This window comes from Littorina saxatilis, linkage group LG16, assembly GCF_037325665.1.
Source record: "Littorina saxatilis isolate snail1 linkage group LG16, US_GU_Lsax_2.0, whole genome shotgun sequence".
Classification (NCBI taxonomy): domain Eukaryota; kingdom Metazoa; phylum Mollusca; class Gastropoda; order Littorinimorpha; family Littorinidae; genus Littorina; species Littorina saxatilis.
Window position 1 is genome coordinate 33,286,374 of NC_090260.1, and position 26,486 is coordinate 33,312,859.

The window sequence follows — 26,486 nt, forward strand, 5'->3', positions numbered from 1 at the left end:
ACGCCTGTGTGACAATCGTTGTTTCTATGGTAGATACATTATCTGTGTATGTGTGTGTGTGTGTGTGTGTGTGTGTGTGTGTGTGTATGTGTGTGTGTGTGTGTGTGTGTGTGTGTGTGTGTGTGTGTGTGTTTGTTTATCTGTGTGCACGTGCCGCAGTGCTGGTTCCAGGAACGAAGTGCATCGGTTTTCCGGACAACTACAAGTGTCGACCTAACAGCGTCTGTCAACCTGACGCCAATAGAAACACATCGATTTGCAGTGGGTGCCTTGATAATCAATGTCCATTGCGATTCTATTTGATAAGTACTTCTGAGTGTACCTCTCTCTGTCTGGTAATTAATGTTCATTGCGATTTTCTTTGCTAATTAATTCCCATTGTACCTCTCTCTGTCTGGTAATTAATGTTCATTGCGATTTTCTTTGCTAATTAATTCCCATTGTACCTCTCTCTGTCTGGTAATTAATGTTCATTGCGATTTTCTTTGCTAATTAATTCCCATTGTACCTCTCTCTGTCTGGTAATTAATGTTCATTGCGATTTTCTTTGCTAATTAATTCCCATTGTACCTCTCTCTGTCTGGTAATTAATGTTCATTGCGATTTTCTTTGCTAATTAATTCCCATTGTACCTCTCTCTGTCTGTCTGTCGTTGGAGCTCAAATGAGTAGTCATCTGATAATCCACGTAATTAGAAAAGTGTCATGCTGCAGCCATCTTGGTCACATTGTAATGCCAGTCGAAGGACTCCCTACTGCTGCAGCCATCTTGGTCACATTGTAATGCCAGTCGTAGGACTCCCTACTGCTGCAGCCATCTTGGTCACATTGTAATGCCAGTCGTAGGACTCCCTACTGCTGCAGCCATCTTGGTCACATTGTAATGCCAGTCGTAGGACTCCCTACTGCTGCAGCGATCTTGGTCACATTGTAATGCCAGTCGTAGGACTCCCTACTGCTGCAGCGATCTTGGTCACATTGTAATGCCAGTCGTAGTACTCCCTACTGCTGCAGCCATCTTGGTCACATTGTAATGCCAGTCGTAGGACTCCCTACTGCTGCAGCCATCTTGGTCACATTGTAATGCCAGTCGTAGGACTCCCTTCTGCTGCAGCCATCTTGGTCACACTGTAATGCCAGTCGTAGGACTCCCTACTGCTGCAGCCATCTTGGTCACATTGTAATGCCAGTCGTAGGACTCCCTACTGCTGCAGCGATCTTGGTCACATTGTAATGCCAGTCGTAGGCCTCCCTACTGCTGCAGCCATCTTGGTCACATTGTAATGCCAGTCGTAGGACTCCCTACTGCAGCAGAAGATGTCTTATCCACCATACTGTGCAAAAACACGGTAACATCGTGGAAGATGACCGGAACAGAGGAAGGGGCAGTGTTTGTTCTCCGTTTGAGAAGTGACAAGGACGACCGGGGTTTCGCCATGACACCCGCTCCGACCGGTGCATGGAGAAGAAAACCACCAGCCCAGCAAAGAAGAGACCAACGAAGGGCAGAACAGCACAGTGCTGATAGAAAAACTTTGGAAATGTTTTCACCATTCTCATATGTAGCCTCACATAAATTATGTTTCAACTTTCTAGGATGGCAGCAGTTATGTCCACTGAAGTAAATTAACTTCTCTCAATCGTCGTTCTGATAAACTGATTGTTAGTGAAAACGTTTCGACTGATATGAAGTTATCAATTCTGAATTATCTTCCATTAGATAAGCATCATTAGCTGAACAAGGCAATTACAATGCACAAAGTGTATTACAAAAACGTGCCGCTTTATATTTCATCATTATTTAAGAGAGCCTCCGACAGGTATAATAATAATAATAATAATAATAAAGTGTATTTATATTGCGCCTATCCCTTACAAAAAAACAAAAATATTTGGCTCTAAGCGCATTACAACATGTGTAGGGACTTGGTACAATCAAGTCTGACAAATACAATAACACAATATACAGTCGATCTCTTGGGTAAAAATGGGAAAAGCAGCTTCGACATTTAAACACTGCTACTAAAAAATCCTCTAACAATGCATACTGCTCTACAAAATATGCATTTATGTATAAATATAGTTAAAGAACATCGAGTTAATAGGAATTAGAAAAGGTTCTTATGATAAAAACTAACTAGCGAACGACAAAGAAGAAGAAGAATAAAACTATCAATGTCAATGTATAACAAGTCATTCAACGTAAATGGCTAAAGAACAACAACAAAGCAATGATGATAAAACAGTTATACTCAATGGCTAATAACGAGGCAGAACTAAATAGTATCGACACAAGATTAAAACAAAACATATTCCTGGAGACACATTTATACATGTATCAAATAATCAATATACAAAATACAGCCCTCGCACACTCGCACACACACGCCAAGGCACGTGTAGTCGCACTCATACACCGCGACAGCTATCGCGCGCACGTACAAGAAAAAAAACCACGGAAATAAACAAGGAAACAGGCACATGAAATAGCAACCCGTCCCCAGCCGGTCCACAGCGCGCTACGATGGCAAGTGACCCCTCTCCTCAATGTGGCAGATACTGAACAGGCTAGGCGTTGAAGTATTGCCGGAAGAGGTGTGTTTTTAGAGAGGACTTGAAGGAGAGGAGAGAGGTAGAAAGGCGGACAGACACGGGCAGAGAGTTCCAAATAGAGGGAGCTGTGTAAATAAAGGCGCGCTTGCCGAAAGCGTTCAGTTTGATGCGTGGAACAACAAGGTGTCCTGCGTCAGCGGATCTGAGGTTGCGTGTGGGGACGTGTGGCTTTAAGAGCGAAGACAGGTAAGAAGGGGCAGAGTCGTCGTGAAGGCTACGGTAACACAGGGTAGCTATTTTATATGTTATGCGTGCTTTGATTGGTAGCCAGTGAAGGGTCATGAGGAGAGGGGTGACATGGTCGCGCTTGCGCTTGCGCAGCACAAGACGTGCTGCATTGTTCATGATGCGCTGTAGGCGGTCTAGCTTGGCGTCTGGGAGGCCGGCTAGGAGCGAGTTGCAGTAATCCAGTCTCGACAAAATAAAAGCCGAAACCAGTGTCTTGGTTGCGTCGAGGGAAAGAAGGTGTCTGATTTGGCTAATCCTCCGCATTTCAAGAAAGGCGGTTCTGCAGAGTGAGTTGATGTGGGCGTCCATTGACAGGCTACTGTCAAGGTGGACACCCATGTTTTTTACTTTGGTGCTGAATGTGACTGTGGTATCAGAAAGCGTAAGACTGGGTATTTCTGAAAGAAGCTTTAAGTTTGATTGTTTGCCAACTGGCATGATCTCTGTCTTATCATCGTTCATCTTGAGCTTGTTGACTGTCATCCACTGTTTAATGTGATCGCTGCATGATTCTATTGACTGCACTAACTCTGTAAACTGTTTGGTGTGTGCGGATTTTTGTAGTTGAGTGTCGTCTGCGAACATGTGGTACAGGGCATTGTGGTGCTTTATGACTTTGCCTAACGGCTGTATGTACATAGTGAATAACACTGGGCCTAACACAGACACTTGTGGGACTCCATACTTTAGTATGGTGTCCTCGGAGTGCCTATTTTGGATCACAACAGCCTGAGTGCGTCCAGTCAGGTAGGAGCAGAACCACCCCAGAGCCGTGCCTGTTATGCCGAATGTGGTGTTCAACCTTGCCAGCAGTATATCGTGGTCGATGGTGTCGAACGCTGCGGATAGGTCCAACAGGGCCAGAAGCGAAACAGAGCCGCTGTCACAGGCAGTGAGAAGATCATTCGCTACCTTAAGTAGGGCTGTTTCAGTGCTGTGATCTGCGCGGTAGGCGGACTGTAATGGTTCAACCATACCTGTCTTAGCAAGATGCTCTGACAATTTGGCCAAAACAACCTTTTCAAGGACTTTCGAAACAAAAGGCAAATTAGAGACAGGGCGGTAGTTCTTAAAAGTGTTGATGTCAAGGTTAGCTTTTTTCAGGAGGGGAGTGACTACTGCATGCTTAAAAGAAGGGGGTACTTGACCGGATGTGAGGGATTGATTTATGATATCAGTAATGACAGGGAGTAATTCCTCTAGACACTCGCTTAATAGCTCTGAAGGAATTGGGTCGAGAATACAGGATTTGGGTGGAGCTTTTTCAATGATCTTCTTCACTTGTTCTTTAGTGACAGGGGAAAAATCGGTGAGGTGGGCGCCGTGAAATGGCGCATGCTCTGGATGCCCAGGAGCAGCATCAAGCTCGACTCGGATCTTCTCGATTTTTTCGGCAAAAAAATCCCCAAACTTATCTGGAAGGTCATCAAGAGGGACGGAGTTTGGGAGCTTTTTATTTTGAATTTTACTGAGGAGCTGCCCTGTGATCAGGAAGAGTTCTTTGCTGGAGGTGCTGTTCTCGATTTTCTGAGAAATAAACTGGTGTCTGTTCTTATCCACCATCTCTTTGACGGCCTCTCGGTGAAAAGCAAAGATTTGCCTGTGGACCGTGAGAGCCGATTTCCTCCACTCTCTCTCAGCGCGACGCCGATCTTGCTTGGCTGTTGAGACCTCCGGCGTAAGCCAAGGTGCCGAGGGTCTGTCGGTGACTGTGCGTGTGGTGAGAGGGGCGTGCTTGTCCAGAATCCGGCGCAGGTCGCTGTTGTAGCTGGACACGAGGTCATGTCTGTCTAACTGGAGTGCTCTGACGTCATGCTTCAGTGCTGCCATGTCGATCCGCTTCATGTTGCGCGAGGTGACGACTCGTCTGGCAGGGCCTGGCTTCTGAAGGTCAAAGCTGAAAGAAATGACGAAGTGGTCGGAGATCAACATGTCCTGCACAATCAGGTCTAAGACGCCGACGTCCCCACCGACCACCACCCAGTCAAGGGTGTGTCCACGACGATGCGTCGGCCTGTCTACCAGCTGGGATAAGTTGAGAGTGGGGAGCAGTGTTTTCAGCGTGTTAACGTTCAAGTCCGACTGTGAATCATAATGAAGGTTGATGTCTCCGACAACAACAAGATTACAGTGCAAATTGGCGTATTCGTCTAAAAGCTCTGTGAACTCAGCCAAAAACTGCGGAGTAGATAGTTTGTTCTTTTTATTGGGGGGAGGGCGGTATACACAAAGAAATGTGAGGTCTTGATTGCAATGACGGATTTTAGTCTTGCACAGTTCGAACGAAAGAAAGTCAAACCGTTCAAGCGAAATGTCTACGTAGTCGCGGAATGAAGTGCGATAGAGCACGGCCAGACCACCACCCGCGCCAGTCAGACGTGGGCAGGAGTGGAGGGTGAAGCCCGGGGGGGGGGGGGGGGGGGGTCATCGCTTGCATCAGGGGCTCGTCGCCGACCTCTCTAAACCAAGTCTCTGTTATGAAGACTAAGTCCGCTTGGCTATCGTGTATCAGGTCCGCTAGCTCGGTCGTAGTGTTGCGGCACGACTGGGCGTTCAGGTAGCACACCTTGAAATGTTTGGAATCATCCCCCTGCTTTGTGGGGAGTGTGCGTTTGATACTGACTAGATTTGATCTGTTAATACATTTTTGGCTGTGTGCCACGGCTCGTGTGCCTGTGGATGCGATAGTTTCTATTTTCATTGTCTTTAGAACATGTGTGATGTCAGGTTGGTTTATCTTAATCATGTTGGATAGGTTACGCTTAGATTGTCTTTGATACAAGTGTATACCATCGTTAAAACACATGGTACTGTCAGGCGCCTGTGTAACACTCGTAATGAGATTCCAATGTGTTGCTGTCGTCTGCTTCCGGCCCGTACCCCTCTTACCGTTTTTCCAGGAACTATTCCAAGCTGTCGGCACCGCTGAAGCACAACCGGAGACAACCGTAGCGACGCACAGGGTCGGGTCCCGGTGGTCAGTGCCACTGCACAACACTCAGCAACGTTCACAAGCATGGCTGTCGAGTGGACAGGCCTACTGTCGCTGTCACACCGCGTCAACACAAAGGCCGACAGAGAGGCCGCGGCAAACAGACACCTGTAGACGGCGATCAGCATAGCAAAAACACTTAAAACTTATATCCGATTGAAAAGGAGAAGAAGACGCAGACACGGGTCACAACACATAGATCCTTGGATGGTTAAGAATGATTAAAATACTAGTTAATTGAACAAAGTGTGGAGACGAAGAAAAGCTGCTGGTAAGGCGCTGAACATCGCTCACAGGTATGGATCTGCCAACCTCATCCCACTAAATCCACGAATAGAAATTTATAAATCCAGTCTTGCCTTTTCTGGTGCATCAATTTGGAACTCACTGCCAATCATTTTAAAACGCTTAAATTCACTTCAAAGTTTTAAAAAGTCTGTTCATAATTACCTCATATTTTGATGATTGATGAGATGTCGATGAATATTATGATGGTATGGTTGGTAAGGAAGTTCGGCAATCAAAGGCACAATCAAAGTCGCTTTCAGGAAGTGAATGAAACTCGGCTGTGAGTTCCTAGTACAGTAATGCCATTAACACAACATAACTTCCACTCAGTGAAGGAGTAGACATAAGACATAAGACATAAGATCATTTATTGTCCATACAACCCCCCGCGGGTTAGGGGGAATCCCATATTGGTTGGGACTAGAAAGAATTTACCCGATGCTACCCAGCATGTCGTAAGAGGCGACTAACGGTTCTGTTTCTTCTCTTCTTTTGTCTTATTTCTGCCTTACCAGTCCTTTCACCTATATTTCCTTCCAAGAAAACTCTCCCTACTATTCCCTGCAGTTTTCCAATTCTTTTCTTGTTGTCTTATTTCTACCTGACTGGATCCATCACCAGAGAAAGGGAGAATGTACGTTCTGGCTCACCGATTCCGACAGACCCTAAATATTAACGCAAAATAGGCTTCTGGACTAAACTTTTACTAAAATGAAACATGCGACAAAATCAGAAAAATACTGCATAAATCCATACAAAAAAAATACAGTAAAGTAAGGTTGTTTTGAACCAATGCCGGGTCTGTCGGAATCAGTAACCCAGAACCTGGTTAAGCCACTTTATTTTTAGACGCTCTCCAAACAGCCAGCGTGTGTTTGCCAGGCCGGCAACCTGGTTAAGCCACTTTATTTTTAGACGCTCTCCAAAGAGCCAGCGTGTGTTTGTCATTTTTCCTGGTGCTGTGGTGGTGTGAAGACGTGTTTTCTGTGAGAAAAGTGTTTTGCCTGTCTCAAGAATCTATAGGGTTAGCTCAGGACATCAAGAATTGTTAGATTATTCTAGGCGGCCAACAACTTTAATTCTACCTGACATGGAACAAGCTTGTAATGTCCCACTACCAGCGCCAACACCATCAGAATTTTGGACAGAAGAAGAACAGCATGTACTAGAAGAGAATAGAAAATATTTTGAGCAGATGGCCTTAATAGCAGTTAAGGCTAAAACAGAAGGATTAATGAGACTGCCCAAAAAACCAAAAAGGAAGATAGAAGATTTGTTCAAAGAAAAAGACGGAAAGAAAAAGAGAGTAGAACCAACAACGCCAAGTGATTTACATCACTATCTCGTTTCAAACCAAGCAGATGTTAGCCATGCTATATCCACAGAAGCTTTCACAAATGCTTATTTTGCTCAAGCAGAAAATGAAAAAGATATTGTGGAAAGACTGCAAAAAGGGATAAGAAATCTCAAAAGACAGGACGCACAACAAATCTTAATTTACATTCAGTTTGGACAGTTTTTGATTATGTGCAAACAATGGCAGGAGAAGCAAAGAAAAGAAGGGAGAATGAAAGAAACGTGGGCTGACTGGTTGAAAGCAAAAACTGGCTATTCCGATGTTCATGCGCGTAGACTACGCGCCGTTGCTAGATCGCTTTATGCATTTCCGCGATTTACCACTGTTGGTTTGCCAATCAGTTTTATCATGGGCAAACTTAAACAAATCGAAGAGATGCTCCAGATCGAAGAGTACAGAGAGTACTGGTCAGAAACGCCGCATATTCCTGTCACATCAGAGCTCCAACAGTCCCAGTCTTAGACTTACAGTGCTTGTTTGTGCGCAACAACAGAAGTATCACACTGCGCCTGCACTGTTAGACAAGTGTTTAAATATAGTAACGATCATGCATGTACGGTTTCAAAAATAGTAATGACGTGATTCTAAATATAGTAACGATCATGCATGTACGGTTTCAAAAATAGTAATGACGTGATTCTAAATATAGTAACGATCATGCATGTACGGTTTGCTGCGCCTGCCCTGCTTTGGCTGTCTTCTTAATCATCCTGCTTCAACACCCTGCTTCAGCTGTGTTATTGTTTTTGCTTCACTCTGTTTCAACGCTTCGCTTCACTACGCTTCACTACGCTTCACTTCGCTTCAAAGGCTGCCTTCGGGCGGCCGCCGAGTGTTAACTTATTCAATTGACTTGTTTATTTTATTCAAGCTTTTGATAAGTGTACTTGGTGGCTGCTTTGAAACTCAACAAAGCCTACTAACTCCCCTTTCACAAACACTCCCCTTTCACAAGCAACTTCCTCTCCCCCGCTGCAGTCAAAACAAAGCTGTCATAGCGGGTTTTCCCGATTGACAAAAATTCTTATTACACACTCAGACTATTTGCGTTTGTTCTCCAGTGGCCAATTGCATAAGAATATTCTGGTGATGAATAAACGCGCTTTGTGTCATTAGCATCTAAAGATTTCTTGTTTACAATAGTTGTGTTGATCTGATGAAGCGCGGAACTGATCTTAGGGTTGTCATGGTGAAACACTCGCTTCTGAAACAGTGCTTCCTTGTAGTTATCATGCGATATGCTCGACTTTACAACCTGTTTGCTTACACCCTTTGCTTTTTTAACCACCCCTTTCTCACTTGCAACACTGTACATCTTTGCACGCAATCCAACATACTCCTTAATTATCTTCCCATTCATTTCATCTTTCATCTTTCCAATAACCTTCTTGTTAACATTTGAGTGCAATGGTGATTCTTTAGGGTAGTCGCAAGTGTCATAAAAAGAATCTTTTCCTTTTACTGCAGGACTTTCAGCTTCTAGATCTTTGTAAATGTCATCCGCTGGAATGTCAAGTAAGAATGAATCTGTGTCTGTGTAAAGTACTCTCGATTTGGGATATCTTGGTTTCAAATAATCATACAAAAACTCAAGCATCAACAGTTTTGACAACTCTAGCACAGTAAAGCCTATGAATACTGGTTTGTCAAGCTTGACTACAAGTTTTTTCATTAAGATACCATACAGCTGTTCATGAAAGTATTTAAAGTCTTGATACTGTGGTTTGGATGTCAGCTTGATGGCCTCATTTTCTCTTGTAACAAGTCTAACATCCTTTCTCTTGTGTGGGTTTTCCATTGTCTTACCAAAGCAACTGTTGTTCATCAGTTTAAAAAAGTCTTTCTCTGATGCATCAGCGGCTTTGGTTCTCAGTTCTGTGTTTTTCATGATGTAAGGTTTCATAAACTGTTCTTGATCAAATAAAATTATACGATGAACAGCCTTCAAAATTAATCCATGTCTAATGTAAAACTGTAACAGTCTGTAGTGACACACATACTTCTTTTTGTGAAACAGATTGGGCACCAGCTTTGGAGGTTCTCTTGGGTTTACTTTTAACCTCTCAGCCGCTAAAGGATAATCATTATGTAGATCATGAAGTGATAGTGGATAGTCTAAGTCAACTTCTAGTATCCATCCCTTTCGACTGTCTGGGCCTGCTTTTAATATTGTCATCACAACACATTGTGAAAATGGTCCTGAATAGATCTTAAAGTTCCGAAGTGGAAGCGTCTGACACATTGCCCAACCATACAAATTGTTTGCATCTAGATACATGATGTAATTAGAAGGTTTCATAGGATCAAAGTCGTCCAAGTATTTGTTGTTGGCTTTGCAGTAATTGTGTGAAGCCATACTGATTCCTCCACGTAGTCCATTTTCAATCATCTGAAGTGTAGGAAGATCTGATAGCAAGTCAATCTTTACTCCTGTAAATCTAAGAAATGCATCCCAGCTCATGCCTGGTGCAGATATGTAATGTGAAGGATCTAGATTGTAGTGCTTCATACATGTTCTTCTGTAATTCTCAAATATATCTGCAAGTAAACAAACATCAGCCAACAAATATTGATCATGATAATCACCCATTGTATTACATCCTAATTTATTCCATGCAGTCTTAGCGTGTTCATAGTCTTCGTCACTTATACCTTTACCCTTCAGCCGTGAGAAGTAAGCATCCTTTGGTGGTAACTCATCTTCATCAAACCTCTCCCACGAATCCATGTATTCATATGGATAGACTCCCTTTCTAACTAAGTCACTGTCAAAGTACTTACATGTGATTGGGAAAGCAGTTAGTGATGAAGATAAAGACTCAAGTGTTCCCATCAGATGTTGAGCAGAATCGTAGAAGTATAAACTATTCAGAGTAAAGGCCATGTACTTTTCTGAAGACTGCGCAATGCATCTTGCTTTGTATTCATCAGTTACTGCCTGCATGATCAGATGTGAATCATAACCGCGCAAGTTATGGAAGAAGATTGGAAGCTTCCAAGTCTTAGGATCAAACTTTAATTGTAGATTACATTTGCTGTGTGCTGCTCCTCGGAACTGCCCACTTACATGATCATGATCTCTTACTATTGGATTGTCTGTGTTTGGTGTTAGACTTTGTTCGCATATCCAACACTGTGTGGTAGAGTTAAACTGTTCTTGGTCTTCAGGTTTCATAACAATGTCTGAAAGATTCAGTTGTTTGGAGCAGTCATTTCGCACTTGGTTCATTTGCTGTAAGAAGTTCTTTGCTGCATTAGGTCCTCTGTACAATTGCGGTTTAGAATGTTTACCATCTGAACTAACAACAATAAATGCATATGAACAGACTTGATGATTACTTAGAGTTACTGTTTTAGGCAGGTCTTTTGGTAAAGGTCCTTCATATGGCACAATGATAGATTCAAAGTCAGCATAAACAACATAAGGACTTTTCTGTAGTTTGCATACATTCTTAAAATACACTTTGCTGTCTGGCGGCGGTGTTGTTAACTTCACAACCGCATCATCAACGCTCTTACAATGTTGCTTGTGTATAAGTGCTGCATGAATTGATGGAATACGCAAGAGACATCGCCTACAAAAGTCTTGTTTACTATTGTGATTGCTTGTGCTCGCCATCAGTCTACTCATTGTACGAATCAAAGTGTAATGATATTTTACACCATCAGTCATTAGTAACATGTCAACATGGTTAGTATCACAATCACCAATCGTTGGTGAGTTCTTTGATATTCTGACTGGTTTCAGTTCATCTTCCTCATCCCACGTGTAAACATTTACGGTGATGGGTTTGTTTTGCTGTTCAAATTTGTCAATGCTTGTAATGCTGACAGGAAATTCAATACCAGTAAAGTTTAGTTTATTTCTGTATGCATGATAGTTAGACACTCTTTCTGCATTTTTCTTTACACTGTACAGTCTTGCCAGAACACACCACATAAAACATTTGTCATCATCATTCTTTATGTTCAGCACAGCACGTTTTTTGACAAGAGCAGGAGGTAAAGGTATGTAACTTCTACCTCTGATGGGGGCAAATTTACTTAGCTTCAATTCTATTTTTATAATTTCACCTTCTGACCATCCGGATCCTTTCATCTTTGCATCCTCTGCAGCTTGCTCAAACCGTTTCATCATTTCATCTGCCCAGTTTCCATTCAATTCTGCCATAGAATTAAGTGCTAGTTGTCTGGTTGAAACATGAACTTCTAGCACCTCATCACTGATTGTTTTGTATTTTATTAAACTGACTATCTGCACTTTTACTGGAGGTTCAATCAACAAATTGTTTGGAATTTGTTCAATGGCGTCTTGCACACTGGACTGCACATTTTGAGGATCCGTTACTTGTAATTCAACGGTGTCAAATACTGTCGATAAAGATTCTAATACAGAGTCTTCCATCGCTGTGAGTTTGATTTTATAACTCAAAATAAAAATATAAATTAAAAAAAATGAAGTTGCTTAGAATTCTTTCTCAGAGCTTCCATTTTTGTTAACACTATAAAATCTGAAATAAAAAATCATTTAACATTTGTACCACGTGGAACTAATTGTAATTCCTCTTTTACAAAGGCTCTTTGCGGTGCTGGTTCTCTCAAGTAATATATAGGTGGATTTGTCTCTACTACTCTCTTGATTTCATGAATGTCAATACTCCAGATTGGATCCGTTGCACGCTTCCTGCTGTCACCCTCAGCTTCACCGGGTGCATATAAATATCTGACTTTCTGATTGAAAGGTAGTAATGCCACTGGTGTTGTTGACTTTGGAGCAACAGGTATTGTTTTCTGTTTGATTGCATCAACTGGTCTTAACCCTGTAGCTTTAAATACCTCCAGATTCATTGCTCTAAGTACTGATGGTAATCTTTTGACCCATTCAGTGTTACGCAATTTACTTTCTGTGTCCAAAAATTCCTGATGGTACTGATATGAAAACAGTTTTTCTGCCAACTGTTTGTTAAAGCTCTCAACAATAGCCTGTGACCTGTGGTTTCCTGGAATACCTCTCTTCACTGTAACATGATGTTTTAACAGAAGCTGGTTGACAGCTCCTTTAAACTCCTTACCATCATCGCACTGAATCATTCTGGGATACTTTAGTGGTCCACGTCTGTAAATTTCTTGCAGGGCAACAGCTGTAGCTATAGCACTTTTCTCTGTCAACGGTTCAGCATCTTTGTATCTTGTTGCAACATCAACTACAGTCAGTGCATACTTATATTTCTTCCTTCTGACTGTGTCATGCGGTAAATACAGCAGGTCTATTTGATGAGTGTCATTCGGTTTAATGTTAACAAAGTGTGGTCGTGTAATTTTTCTTGGTGCAGGTAAATAGATCTGCCAAACTGCCTGCTTTGACAACCATTTCTTTGCTGTATCTTGAGAAACACCTGCTGCGTCACTGAGCTTGTCAATAGCAGTTCTTCCTTTCCAGTATCCTTTTGGGGAATAATATATTTTAGATAACAAAGCATCACTCATGGTTTTTTAAATGACAGAATATTAAGATTTGACAGCACGCGCAATAAAGTAAACAACAGCCATACCAATAACAATGAAAACAATCTCGCCCACCTTCTGCTCTTCTGAAGGCTGATAAAAGTCACCCAGTTTTGGAGGAGCACTTGTCTTCATTTTCTTTCCAGTTACAAGATAGTATTCTTGAATGGCTGCATCAACATTGGCAAAGGTTTTGTTTGCATGTCCTTGCTGCCTGAGTTTATCATTCATAAAGTCTAACTGCGCAATTCGTTTCTTCTCGTATTCATCCTGTGCTTTCGCCAGTTGTTCCATGGCTTTGTTGTGCCTTTCCCTCTCTTCACCATTTTGCAGTTTAGAAAACAAATAGTTGCTGCCAGAAAATGCAAGCGCATTTACAATCGCACCTCCCACCATCATAACCAAGCTAGCCATTTTATTGTCTTACATGTTTATATTTTCTGGAATAATTCCTTGCTTCACCAAAAAGTCTTTTGTTGCAAAGGAAGCTGTCACAACACCAATTAGTTTAGCACCGTCTTCGAAGTCTAACTTTCCCAAGTCGGCTGGTTTCATTCTGATGAGACTTTTACCCAGCATTGTGTAACCTACACTCAAGCCTCCAATCACTGCAGCGTGATAAACTAGATTAACTATTGTCTTTTCAGAACTCATTTTTATGTTATCAAAATTAAAATATTAAAATTATTCCATATGAAATGAATCCACTGCAGGTACTACTGTGGGCTTTTTTATTGTTTGTGCTGCTTTGTTTGTTGGTTTTGGTGTTTCTGATTTTGGTCTTTCTGACACTTTATATTTGCCTTGCCAAAGTTTGTAAAGCAAGTATCCACCTCCTCCAACAACAGCTGCTACAGCTACTTTTCTGTATGATAGAAATGAAGATTTTAATTCTTGATCAGTTTGTGTGACCTTAGTCACTTCAGGAATGTTTGGTGTCTGCTCAACTTCAGACATAATGTTCTGCTTTGCCTTTTGATTTAACTTTTTTTGTCTGTTCCATTCGGCTAGTTTTTTTCCTGCTTCTACTCTACCAGGTTTCTTTGTCACTGTGTTCACTTCTGGTATTTTCGTCTGCTCCACTGTCTGCTTCAACTGATCTGTCATCTTTTTTATTCTGAAAATTAATGTGTTTGAAAGTAATTAATCCAGCAACAAATGGTACTAATAAAGAACCAAATCGATAATACAGGCCACAGGCAAGAGATTCGAGGGACTTGGAAACAACAGGGTCATGAGTTAGATCATGTGTTAAGTCTTCCTCCGAGTCGAGAGGTGTAAAATGTCCAAAAATCTTTGTGTACAAACCTATAACAGTCTGTCCAATACTTCTAACCATCTTAGAACCAAGCACTGATTCATACCGTCCATGATACTTTTCTATATCTTCCGAGGAAAGATGTTGTACTTCTTCCACAGTTAACTGCTGCCCAAGGTAGTGTTTTGTTTTTCCACAAACAGCAAGTGAATACAATCTTTCTTTTTTATCAGGTATAGTCCTACTGTCACAGATTTCAATATCTGTAGCAGTCTGCATCAGCAATTCATCACAGTTCATTTTATTTTGATGCAGAATAAAATTAAAATCTAGTAATTAAACTTAACAAGAACTTAGGTAGGAACTTAACAAGAACTTAGGTAGGAACTTGAGTAAGAACTTAGGTAGGAACTTGGGTAGGAACTTGGGTAAGAACTTAGTAAGATCTTAGTAAGAACTTGACAAGAACTTGTGTAAGAACTTGTGTAAGAACTTGTGTAAGAACTTGGTAAGAACTTAGTAAAAACTTGACAAGAACTTGACAAGAACTTGAGTGAGAACTTGACAAGAACTTGAGTAAGAACTTGACAAGAACTTAGCAAGGATTTCTACAAACATACATACTGAACTGGTTGATCAGTTTTTAAAACCAGTTTCGAGTGCTTAGAAGATTTCAGATTATTCTTTATTCTTTCTCTCTCCTGTTTGTTTTCAATGACATCATTTTCTCGAAGGCACTCTTCAAAACTGTCACGGTCCTTTGAATAGAACAATGTTATTGTTTTGAGTTGCTCTCTAAAGTCTTTCAGAACTGCATTGTATTTTTGTGTTAATATCCAAACTGATATTAATGCATGTCGTCCACTGAATGCAAGCTTTGCTAGTGCACTTTTCTTTCTAACAATGTCACGTTCTGCTGCACAGTCATCAATAATAAACAGTGTTGGTGTGTTCTGAAAAAGATCGAAATAATGCTCCAAGCAAACATTTAGACGATCAGAAGGATTTACAATAAATATATTTTGATCAGACCATATGAATTTTCTCTCCTTGTATGTTCTGTTATGCTTTATGGTTGGACAGAATATGACTATGTGTTCAAAGTGATTTATGTAAACGGTCTGTAATAAATCCAAAACATATCTTGTTTTGCCGCAACCTGTTGCCCCACAAATCAAAGAACAGTGTGGATCTTTTGGAAGAAAATCTAGATACTTCATTTTAACACGTTCAATAAACAATATCCTGTAATCTGCTTTCAGAGATGTTTAACTGCGCATCTGACACAACAAACACGTAGATCTTAACTGATTTACTACTACTCCCTACTTCCTTTTCAATTTGTATTGTGATTCCTTCTGATCCGTTTTCAATTCGCCTTCCACTTCCATGCAGTTTGTTGTCGTCAGTTGTTCTGAGATCCAGCCATAACGCATATTTATTTGTCAAGAAATCTTCTACGCCAACACCGTGTAAATGTAGATCTTTAGCCACAAGATCAGATGTTGGGTCTTTCAATCTTCCTCCAGTAAAGTACTTTCTTGCTTCATCATAGTGTTGGTATGGCAGCATGCCAGATGCAAATATTTGGTTTGGCTGCCCTTCAATTGTGCAATATACTCTATTGATTAGTGGATTGTAAAACTTTTCTATTTGCCTTTCATATGAATCTTTTGGTTCCTCAAACAACATAAGTATTCCCTTCATTGACCTAGCTGGTGTATTCAAGTTAATGTTCCAGATTGGATCAGCCTGGCTTTTTGAAAGTGTACTGTGATTCAACACTCTTTCATAATAGATAGGCAGCTTAGAACTGTACTGATTTTCTATAAGTCTAGCCAGTTCAGGATGGTTTACAACATCAAACTCTAAAGAAATTCCAGACACCTTATACTTTGCTTCCGGGTCTTGTGAAAGCATAACACGATCATAACTATTGAAAGTCAGGTCGTATGACAGCCTGTCACGCAATGCTCCTTGATAGAAGGGAGGATGTGAATTTATGAGTTCAAAGTCAAGTGGAATACAAAATTTGTTTCCAAAAGCAACATTGACAGCGTTATCTTTTTTGTTGTCAGCTTTATCTCCGGCTCCTATTCTAACTTTTATCCCATTGTCTGACTGAATCCCTTGAAACACTCTGTTTTTCTTTTCATTGTCAGTTAACCAATTATCTGCATAAACTAAAAAAACATCTGCATTATTCAATGACATCACTTCCCGCCCTTCCAGTTTGACAGTAATCTTCCTCACAATTGCTCTTCCTACATTATAAGCCAAAGTCCTATTTTCATCTGAGCCAGATTCTAATTCTAATTTGAATGATAGTCTTACAGTGCCTGGTACAATAACATCGTTCTTACCTAGATTAGGAAACCTAACAGTAAGTATTTCATTCTGATCAATAGTAGAAGGATTATTTGTAACTATAACTGTTTGCCTTATTCCTTTTACCCCGAGAGGTTCTTTCAGCCTTCTGTAAGGATCAAGAACAGAACCGAACGATTGTGCCATCTTTTTTTATTTTCAAAATAAAAAATAAGTTACAAATGGCAGAAGGTGGATTTGAAGATTTATTTGAGCCAGCGGACGACATGAGCGAAGCAATCCCTTTGGTTCCCTACCATCATTCACTGCATTATGAGGTGGCACGACATGAACTTCTGGAAGGTAAAGTTAGAGATTTCTACAAAAGTTTAGGAGAAGAACCTGATGTTTTAGATCCAAACCAGTTCAAAATGGAAGCAAATCATTTATATACAACTAGCGATAAAGGAGAAAAAGTCCAACTTACATATAAATCTAATCCTGCTAAGTTTCTATCAAAAGTTTCACTAAAACAAAAACTTACTGCTAATCGACTTAGGCAATTAGATATTGTGCCTAGCACACGGTCATCACCTTCCCATGTTGTTTCCTTACTTCAACAAGCAGAACTAGGACTACCAACTGCTACTCAAATAGAATCTGTTCCATTGCAAGATCTTAATAAACTTGCAGATGAGGCTGATCAACTTATACAAGAGATAGAGACTTCTTTTTCTGAGGAAACTTCACTGAAGACTCCACATGAACTATTACCTATGAGAGAAATAGAAGCCCTTAATCAATCACTACAAACCATCAGAGGTGAAATAGCAAATAATCTGTCAAAACTAGGTCAGCTGGATGAAGATATAAACAAAGAGAAACAAAAACTTGCTGATGCTGATGATTTGAACCTAGAACAAGAAGTAAAAAACAGAATTTCTAAGCGTTTAAAAGATTTGCAGGAGGAGAAAGCCATAAGGTTAGAAGTTCTAAGTAACAATAGAGAACAACTGAGAACACAGGTCAGCAGAATAAAAAATACAATTCAAAGAATCCTTTACGAAGACACAACTCTTGCTGAAAGAATTAGAACGCTTTTCAGAGAGCAGGGAATCACAATAGCTAGTATACTAACTGCGTTAGGATTTGCAATAAGCACATTAGTGTTAACACTCACAGGTGGCACTGTCACACCTCCACCTCCACCTCCACCTCCATCTGATCCGGGATGGGTAAAGAAACAACTCAAACACATTGCAGAACTATTAAAGAAACTAGCAGCAAAAGCTTTGGGTGCACTTCCAGGAATCATTGGTTCAATTGTTAGCTGGCTGTTATCTTTTGCAGGTAAAGTTGTTGGTTTCATGGCTGAACATCTCTGGACTCTAATAGTTTTAATTGCAGGTGTTCTGCTAACGAGAATAAAGCAAAAGTAAGCCTACACCCACTCCACCAATTACTAGAGCAGTCTTCTGCGATTCATGATCATCACTAATACTAACAGCTTGATCATCCCTAGTGACAGAATGATCTTCACCTGCAGCGTGATCTTCACTTGTCACGCTTTGTTTCTGTTCATTGTGATATGGCTGTAACATCGTTCTGATTTCTGAATTCAGTTCTTCACCCTTTCCAAGCGGCTGGGTGTCACTAGCAATAATGATTTCATTGTTATAATTTGTTATTGTTCCAATCTGCAGCTGGAGATCAGAAGGTAACATGTAAAGGCCGTTACCAACAGCAAAGTCAACTTTTGATCTTGCATAACGGAGAGAGTCTTGATACCTTTTGATGCTGGAAGGCAGATCAACTGCAGAGTTTATGACATCTTCTAAATTTGATAACAACTGTTTCTGTGCACCAAACCCTGTGCTTGTTCTCATTATGTTTGATCGTGTCTGTGCCTGCGAGCCTAGCAAGCACCACGTATATGTTCGGATAGATTCATTGATCCTTTCAACACCTGATCCAGTGAAACCTTTGCCGGTGTCTAATATAAAAGTAGTCCATGCATTGTGGTGCTGTTGTTCTATTGATCCTAACTGTACCTGCACATTTGAAGAAAAAGATGTATGACCTGGCCAGTAATCAAAATTATACCTCCTGTGGACACCCCATAAATATAGTGTTCCCATGCCATGGTTTTTGTCTTGCTTTTGCCTAAAGTCGGTCTTAAAATCTATATTGAATTCATTGCAGAGACGCTCATACACTTTCATGTTTATCCTATTGTTGAATGGGTTCCAGCTCTTTTCATGCGGCATTGGTGCCTGAAGTTCAGACAAGATTCTCCTGCACTGATAGTAAACGTGAAATGTGTACACACACTTTGTCAGTAAGTTTGAATTATTCATGTGGTCTGCATAGGACACTCCACATCCTGTGGTTGCACAGAATATTGCAAAGTTTAACTGATTCTGATAGAACTGAATTGGGTGAGAGTTCCACATCTTTGGAACACTATCATTTTTGATTGGGGGATTTAGGTAAGAATGGAATGGGTCAGGCACTTTAACGCGAATGGATTCTGTTTCTGTTACAGCAAAGTCCAACTCATGGAAAGAAATAGTCTTTGGATTGTAATATGGTCCAGTTTTGTATTTAACGTCTTTGTTGAATTTATACTGAATCATTTTTGTTGTTGAATAAAAAATGTTTATCACACTAACAAATGTGAAGACTGGTGTGCCAGTTAAACTTGCAAACCCTATCAACAATCAAAATGGAGGAATGAAAGTTGCACTGCATGAAATTATGTACAAAGTTACTTGGTATAATATCAGTAAAAAAAAGAATAACAACTGGGTTAGAATTAATGGTAAAACACATTCTGTAGAAGATGGTTACTATGACTTCTGCACTTTAGAGAAAGAATTGTTTGCTCCAGTAGGTATTACAGCGAGTTTAAATCATGCAAGTCTCATTGCTACTCTTACTATGCCCAAAACTAGAGAAGTAAACAGATCATTTGAGTTTCCAACCAAACTCCTTGATATGCTTGGAATTACAAATATATACAAGGGAACACGTCCCATTGACATGGATGTTAACAGTGTACTGTTTGTTCACATGAGAGAGCTTAACACATCCTATAATCTGTTTAATGATCAGCGTTCTGATCTGCTTAGAATTCTTCCACCGAGTGATGCCTCTTTTTGTAAAATGCACGTGCCAACATTTAAGACACTTCAGTTCAAGGACTTGGAGGAAGGGTGTCATGAATTCCTACACATTGATCTGAAAAATCAAAGTGGACAACCAGTTGATTGTTTGTTTAACATTACATTGGAAATAGTTCCATAAAATATTGAGTATTAAAATGTCGAGTGGACCTACAATAGCTTATCCTGTTGCATGTTCAACTATAGAGTTGAAAGATTTAGCAGACGCTATCGACTTTGAGAGCAATGCTGAAGTTGGTGCAGTGTATGCATTCGAGTTTACAGACACCGGTTATTACAAGAGAAAGGAAATCGACGATGAAAAGAAACCAAGATTCCTCAAACTAGGTCAAATCCGTGATGTTAATGTACCTGATCCAATTGTCGATGACACATTCTACATGTGGAAACATCAGAATAAAAAATGGGTACTTAGTCCTGTTATAAAAAAGATTGACTGGGAAATGAAGTTTGAATTTGTGAGTCCATACACTCTTGTTGGAAAAGACGACACATTCCGTAAGTCAATCAATGCTAAACCACTAATTGTTAGCCTTGTTCCTGCGTTTAACAGCAGGGGAGAAGTTGCAGTTAAACCTTTCCATAAGAACAACTATCTCATTCACAGAAAACAAAGTGTTGAAAAGGACGCTGACACCATTGTCGATTTTATACCCAAGCTTCCAATAGGGCAGAATGCAACTATGATATTTGATATAGTTGTCAGGAAAAGGGAAGAAACCACAAACACTGTTCTAATGAGAGGAATAAATCTCAACTGGAGACCATTAAATGTTGAAGAAGTCAGAGTATTTATTGCTGTTCAAAAGGATTCTAACACAATAAAGAAACAGACGTCAAACCAAAATGTTGTTGTTAACGCAGATATAAATAATTTAACAGAAATAAGAAGTATTAATCTTACTTATCTTGATTTGATTGCTTTCTACTATACAGATAAGGTGTTAAGCAATGAACAGCTTCAAAGTTTAGCAGAAACACTGGCCAGTGAGAATTAAGATAAATATTTTATATTTTGCATTAAAAAGATGACTAGCAGTGTGAAGCTTTATCCTAATATTGATGAAAGTGCAGCAGAAAGTCAACAATTCAGACTGGCGCACATTAGTAATATACAAAAACAACTAGAAGATGAATTAGAAAAATATTCTCGCGCTAGACGTAAGTACTCAACAACTTACAACAGCCTTTCTAATGCCAGCACTGGTTCTACTATCCTTGCATCAGCTGCAGGTGTAACGGGAACAATTCTGTTAGCTACCGGAGTAGGGACTCCAGTTTCTCTAATCCTAGGTGGTGTTGCAGCAGCAGTTGGTGGTTTATCATTTATAGCATCAGCTATAATGAAAAAAATTGTGAAAAAGCTTGAAAAACACGAATCCATTTCCACTCTTGCATCATCAAAATTGTCTAGCCTAAAACTGTCTATCAGTAAAGCACTTGAAGATTCAAAAGTTTCTGACGAAGAATTCAAACAGATACAAACAGACTTTGATGACTACAAAAGTAAGAAAGCAAGTATTCAAACAAAAACACGAGCTGAATATAACAAGCCACTCGATATAGAAGATCTGAAAAAGCAGTTTTTAAAAAAGGGGATTCAAATAGGACGGGAAGAAAAAGTAAAAATAGAATCACTTGTAAAGAGTTAACTATTCGTTTAGACAGTCACATTGCATGTATCAGATATAATTCTAACAGTGAAAGAACATATGAAGTAAAGTTTGTAAATGAGAGAGCGTATTGAGCTTAAGAATGTTGCATAAGAGAAAGGGAGAATGTACGTTCTGGGTTACTGATTCCGACAGACCCGGCATTGGTTCAAAACAACCTTACTTTACTGTATTTTTTTTTGGTATGGATTTATGCAGTATTTTTCTGATTTTGTCGCATGTTTCATTTTAGTAAAAGTTTAGTCCAGAAGCCTATTTTGCGTTAATATTTAGGGTCTGTCGGAATCGGTGAGCCAGAACGTACATTCCCCCTTTCTCTTCACCTTTATTTCACTTACCAAAAGTCTTCTTTTCCACATCCTTATTTCTCTGCACCCCGCATGTCGTATGAGGCGACTAACGGATTCTGTTTCTCCTTTTACCCTTGTTAAGTGGTTCTTGTATAGAATCTAGTCAATGTTTGTAAAGATTTTAGTCAAGCAGTATGTAAGAAATGTTTAGTCCTTTGTACTGGAAACTTGCATTCTCCCAGTAAGGTCATATATTGTACTACGTTGCAAGCCCCTGGAGCAATTTTTTGATTAGTGCTTTTGTGAACAACACTTAACAAGTGGCTCTATCCCATCTCGCCCCCCTTTTACCCTATCCCACCTCCCCCCTTTCCCTCGTCGCGATATAACCTTCGTGGTTGAAAACGACGTAAAACACCAAATAAAGAAAGAAAAGATTGTCCATACAATTATTACAATGGATGGAAAAGTGTGGTTCATCTGCTCTTAAAACAACCAAAACAACATATGACAACAACCTTAAAAACAAAAATTAAGAACAATAAAACATACGAAGTAAGAACACCCAAAGTACTCCAGACAGGAGTAGGCCGTATCCACGTGAAAAATGACTGATGGGATTTGAACCCACGTTGGAGGGGGTATCTCCCGGGCCACAATCTGAGGCACTATAACCTCTGAACCTCTGAAACAGCGTGTGTACAATATTGTTTTTCACTTTGTTTGTCACAGAGTTGAAACTTCTCGAATTCTGTGGTCTATCGGACGTGAACCTTTGCTCCCGGGGAACGGTCTGCAGTAGCGTAACTTGTAGTGAGTATGATAGACACGTCAACTGGTACTTGTAGTGAGTATGATAGACACGTCAACTGGTACTTGTAGTGAGTATGATAGACACTGGCGTGGTTTCTACCCCCGACTTTCGACGAGAGATGTAAAAGGTCCCAGAGTTAACTCTCTGCGGATCTCCTTGGTATCCAGACACCCCCTTGTGTACGCATACGCACGATACAGATCCCGAATTCACAGCGAAAGTCTCAGGGTATGGAAACATGAACATAAACTCGGAGGCAAAAGAAACGCAAATAAAGGATGCGTTAATTAAACCTTTATGGACTTGAAATAAAAAGAAAATAATGATACTAGCATGTTCTTCACGTGTTGTTTTAGCGGTCTTATCTTGTCAGAACCGTGTTTGCCGTTATCTGGGTCACACGTGAGGTCTTGTTGACGGGGATCCCAAACCGTCATGGGGACCACTTTCAGCACATGCACAATGTGGAAAAGCAGCTTTTCGTGTTCAGAGTGTTCAGGCATGCTGTACCGTACTCACAAAACTGTTACAACATTCATTTTTGCGACACAGGCGCGATGCCGAGACTATCACCAGATCAGCGCCAACAGGCGATCGGGAGACTTGATGCCAGACAATCAGTTCAGCAAGTTGCTGGGGCATTTGGAGTAAATGTCACCACGGTTTATCGCTTGCAGCAACGTTTTCATGCCACTAACAGTACCTGCGACTTACCAGGACGTGGCAGACCCCGGGTAACAACAGCCCGACAAGATCGCCATCTTGTCCATCAACACCAGCGAGATGCATTCGAAACTGCCACCAATACAGCCCGTAACACATTTGGGGTGCATGGACAACCCGTCAGTGCCAGAACTCTACGCCGACGCCTTGGTGGGTAGAACCTGGTAAATCGGCGTCCTGCTCGACGTCCTGTCTTGACAGCTCAGCATCGCCTGGATCGTCTCGCCTGGGCGCAGCAGCATGCCCACTGGCACCATCGGGACTGGCGGAGGGTTCTTTTTTCGGACGAGAAGCGCTTTTGCCTGGAACCTGGCGATGGGCGTGTCCGGATCTGGCGAAGACCTGGACAGCGTTTTGCTAACAATAACATCCTGCAGCAGGATCGATGGGGAGGTGCCAGCGTCATGATATGGGACGCCATTGGTGTCAATTAGCGAGTGGGACCTGTCATCTTTCAGAACGTCGGCCAAGGTCGTGGGAATGGTGTCAATGCAGACCGCTACATCAATCAAGTCCTGCGTCCCTATGTGGTTCCATTTGTCCAGAGATACCGGAACTGCCTGTTCCAGCAAGACAATGCCCGTCCCCATACTGCACGTGCTACCCAGGACAAATTGCGTCACAACAGCGTGAACATTCTGCCTCATCCTGCTCGATCTCCGGATCTCAACCCAATCGAACACTTTTGGGACATCATGCAAAGAAGGATTAATGCCCTTGCCCGGAGACCCCGCACAGCAGCAGAACTGCGTGCTGCCGTGACCCAGGTGTGGGCTCAGGTCCCTCAGCAGCAAATTAATCACCTCGTCCTCTCCATGTACCGGAGGTGCGCCACAGTCATCAACGCCCAGGGAGGAGCAGCACGCTATTGACTTTCAACAGTCTTTAAACAGTGTTCAGTGGAACATGGCACGTCATGCTCTCATCCCAATCCACTTTTCCGTATGGTTTTTGTATCGGTCAATTCGTTTCCTTGTTATTGTTAACCCGAAATAATTAATTCGACATTAAAATTAATGGGTAACCCATCTTCACTGCAGCATTTGCGTTTCTTTTGCCTCTGAGTTTATATAGAGGCATTCAGGGAAAAAAAAAGTAGCACCGTAGTGGATGGCATCTCGCTTTTCCCGGAAAAGTGCACGAGGGTAAACTCACAGGACTATATCATACCTTCTTATATAATAATTCAACATGTGGGTTGCAGAGCTTCAAGTGGGACAACGCTGCCGGGAGGAAGACAACTCTTGTAAGGATTTTGCAACATGCAAGAACAGCATTTGCAGTAAGTTCATGGAGAGTGGATGTGCGTATTTGTGTGAGTGCCTGCCTGCCTGTGTTTACGGGCGTTCCTGCGTGGCGTGTGAAATTGTGCGTCTGTTCGTTCATTAGTTTGTGTTTAATGTGTGTATGTGTGTGTGTGTGTGTGTGTGTGTGTGTGTGTGTGTGTGTGTGTGTGTTTGTGTGTGTATGTGTGTGTTTATGTGTGTTATGTATGAAGTCTTATATCGCGCGCGTATCTCCAGACTCGGACTCAAGGCGCAGGGATCTATTTATGCCGTGTGAGATGGAATTTTTTTTACACAATACATCACGCATTCACATCGACCAGCAGATCGCAGCCATTTCGGTGCATATCCTACTTTTCACGGCCTATTATTCCAAGTCACACGGGTATTTTGGTGGACATTTTTTGAGTCACTTGAGAAAAAGTGACTCTATGTAATCGGTCAGTGTTAGTCTGTCCGGCCGGCCGGCCGGCCGGCCGGCCGGCCGGCCGTCCGTAGACACCACCTTAACGTTGGACTTTTCTCGGAAACTATCAAAGCGATCGGGCTCATATTTTGTTTAGTCGTGACCTCCAATGACCTCTACACTTTAACGATGGTTTCGTTGACCTTTGACCTTTTTCAAGGTCACAGGTCAGCGTCAAAGGAAAAATTAGACATTTTATATCTTTGACAAAGTTCATCGGATGTGATTGAAACTTTGTAGGATTATTCTTTACATCAAAGTATTTACATCTGTAGCCTTTTACGAACGTTATCAGAAAAACAAGGGAGATAACTAGCCTTTTCTGTTCGGCAACACACAACTTAACGTTGGGCTTTTCTCGGAAACTATAAAAGTGACCGGGCTCAAATTTTATGTGAACGTGACTCATTGTGTTGTGAATAGCAATTTCTTCCTGTCCATCTGATGCCTCATATAATATTCAGAACTGCGAAAGTGACTCGATCGAGCGTTTGCTCTTCTTGTTAATCTATGCCTATACAATTTTGCCAGGAAAGACCCTTTTGTCAATCGTGGGATCTTTAACGTGCACACCCCAATGTAGTGTACACGAAGGGACCTCGGTTTTTCGTCTTATCCGAAAGACTAGCACTTGAACCCACCACCTAGGTTAGGAAAGGGGGGAGAAAATTGATAACGCCCTGACCCAGGGTCGAACTCGCAACCTCTCGCTTCCGAGCGCAAGAGCGTTACCACTCGGCCACCCAGTCTGTGTGTGTGTGTGTGTGTGTGTGTGTGTGTGTGTGTGTGTGTGTGTGTGTGTGTGTGTGTGTGTGTGTGTGTATGTGTGTGTGTGTATGTATGTGTATTTGTTTGTGTGTGTGTGTGTGCGTGCACGCGCGCGCGTGTGTGTGTGTTTTGTGTGTGTGTGTGTATGAACAGAAAAAGGAGTTTACATATACAGTGAAATATGAATGACCAAATATAGAAGCATCAGTTAAATGATCACAATTTAAACTTCAGCAAGCTTACTGTCCCTTTATGAGCCATAGGAGTCCCTTCCCCTCCCCAACCAACGCCCCCCCCCCCCCAGCCCCACAACCCCGCTTGCGATCCCAAACCATCCTTACCCATACAATAATGTCGAATACATTTTGTACTCATTTCTCTCATTAATATCCAGTTACCGCGTGAAATGCTTAGGCCTTTGTTTTGGCATACCGTCCGTTGGTACTCTCTGGTCTTTTTCTCAAGATTTCTTTTCATACAAAATAACCGAACAGTATATAATTAAATATCCCTGCTACCACAATGAAAGGTACCCTGGCCACCCACCTCATAACTCCGCTTTTTGCCCTTTCAAAAACATCTTTTGCTTTTTAAGAGACCACATAATGATGGAACCTAAAACAGAATTGAAAACACCACCCAAACACCCTTAAGTCAACGAAAAACGAATCATGTGTGCATTCGTTCGGCACCGACGTGAAAAACACCAAATTTTGCCTTCGCAGGCGTTGTTT

At 41.3% G+C, this 26,486-nt stretch overlaps 1 long non-coding RNA gene across 1 annotated transcript; it reads left to right on the top strand.

Moving 5' to 3' along the window:
• The first annotated feature begins 165 nt into the window (after positions 1–165).
• On the top strand, positions 166–24,506 carry LOC138951549 (uncharacterized). The gene is made up of 3 exons (XR_011451164.1): positions 166–261; positions 22,428–22,508; positions 24,437–24,506. It is a non-coding gene; the product is annotated as an uncharacterized lncRNA (long non-coding RNA).
• Positions 24,507–26,486: the final 1,980 nt, after the last annotated feature.